Source organism: Galeopterus variegatus, unplaced genomic scaffold (assembly GCF_000696425.1).
Source record: "Galeopterus variegatus unplaced genomic scaffold, G_variegatus-3.0.2 Scaffold4106, whole genome shotgun sequence".
In the NCBI taxonomy this organism is placed as follows: domain Eukaryota; kingdom Metazoa; phylum Chordata; class Mammalia; order Dermoptera; family Cynocephalidae; genus Galeopterus; species Galeopterus variegatus.
The window spans coordinates 187,468-189,170 of record NW_007730217.1 but is presented as its reverse complement, the minus strand read 5'-3'; the positions used below and the strand labels follow the sequence as shown (position 1 = coordinate 189,170).

Here is a 1,703-nt window from a genome sequence, read left to right as displayed (position 1 = left end):
TTTTTTTTTTTTTTTTTTTTTTTTTTTTTTGAGACCGGCCACACCACGCTCAGCCAGTGAGTGGTGTGAGCGCACCGGTCATCCCTATATAGGATCCGAACCTGCAGCGGGAGCGCCACTGCGCTCCTAACGACACACTCTCCCGAGTGCGCCACGGGCTCGGCCCGGTGAGGTGGTTTCTTTAGCATAGTTTTCCTTAGGGGACTTTTTAGATAATGAGATTTTATTTTAATTGTGTTTACAAAGGCTTCAAAGGGTTTTTTCTTTCCTTGACCTTATTTAAGGATTTCTTATTCCTTTTCATATCCTTGAGAGAAGTCATCCGTCCATAAAGTAAAGCCCCTGCAGGCGCAGCTGCCACTACCTGTGCTTTTCATAGTTGTGGTCCTGTGTCCCCGTCTAAAATGGATGCATAGTTTAAAATTTGGATAGAATGGACTGGATTAAGGATAGAATAGAGTATCTTCAATACAAGAGAAATAGATTATTTCATAAATGTATAATTTCTGAATTGTCTCCTTACATTGGGGGAAGTGTTAAGAATCAGATGTAAATTCTACCTGCTTTAGCGTTTATGCTTGGTAGGGAGAAGTTTCTAGAGCCATATTAGACTTAATAGATAAGAACTTCTTTCTTATATTTTTATTTGTTTTCAAGTAGCATTTGAAGTTACCGTTTTTGTTTTTAATATTTTTGGAGGGGAACAAAACATGTACCTTTTATCTTCTTTGTAAACCATTTGTTAGCCCCATCTGTGCCATAAATAATTTTGGATGTTGGGCTGGTGTCCTCTGCTTTTTAAGTGATGTTGGGCAAGGCCAATAGACTGGGAGAGCTGAGGATGCCAAGTAACTTGATTTATTTAAGAACTAGGAAGCTTCATTTAGAACTGTTTTCAGATCTTGTAAGACTGTAGATCACTCACTTACCCACTCTTTTCAAAAGGTCTACCACTGAACTGAAAGATATGCAGACCAACTCAAGAATTAGGGTCATTTTTTGGAGGGAGGCCTAGTTAAAAATAATTTTTTTTTCTAGAGGGTTAAGGGGACATTTTTATGGCTGTCCTCCATCCTGAGAACACTCCTGCCAGAACTAATGACTCCCGTCCCAGGAATTCTTTGTAAATACATCTCTCCCTCCAGATTGTGGGAATGTGGCTTCTTCCTTTTTTTCCCCAGCATATATACTAGGGTGCTGTTGGATTAATGTTTATTAAGTTGAATACAAGTTTGATCATTTTAATTAGTACTTATTTTCTACTCGTCTTTGTTACACAATAGGAAAAAGAAATAGGATTTGGTATTGTCATGCTCAAAGCAAAACAGAGCCTTCTAGGTTCCTAAATAGACCACAGCATTTGGAATCAGTCCTGCCTAGGAAATTATTTTGGTGGAAAGCTCATCAATTTAGTAGACTCCAAAGCATTTGTCACTTACTGGTTTTATGATTGTCTTTACCTCTCGGGCCTCAGTTCCCTTATCTGTAGAGTGAGGACGGGGCACTTAGTTGATCTCTAAGAAACATTTTACCTCAACCTTTTTTTTTCTATGAAAGCTATGAAAAGGGTCCAAGTCAGAATAGAGTCAAGAGTAAAACCAACATTTGCAGAATAAATATTCTCTGAATTATAGGCTACAAATTATTCTGCAAAAATATATTTAGTAGCCTGGGGCATGTCACTTGTAAAACATCCAGATTTT

The 1,703-nt window shown here is 38.1% G+C and overlaps 1 protein-coding gene across 1 annotated transcript in view; it reads left to right on the top strand.

Annotated features, from left to right (window-relative positions):
* Positions 1-1,703, top strand: part of FAM107B (family with sequence similarity 107, member B) — a 20,060-nt gene that overhangs the window by 9,797 nt on the left and 8,560 nt on the right. The window lies entirely within an intron of this gene.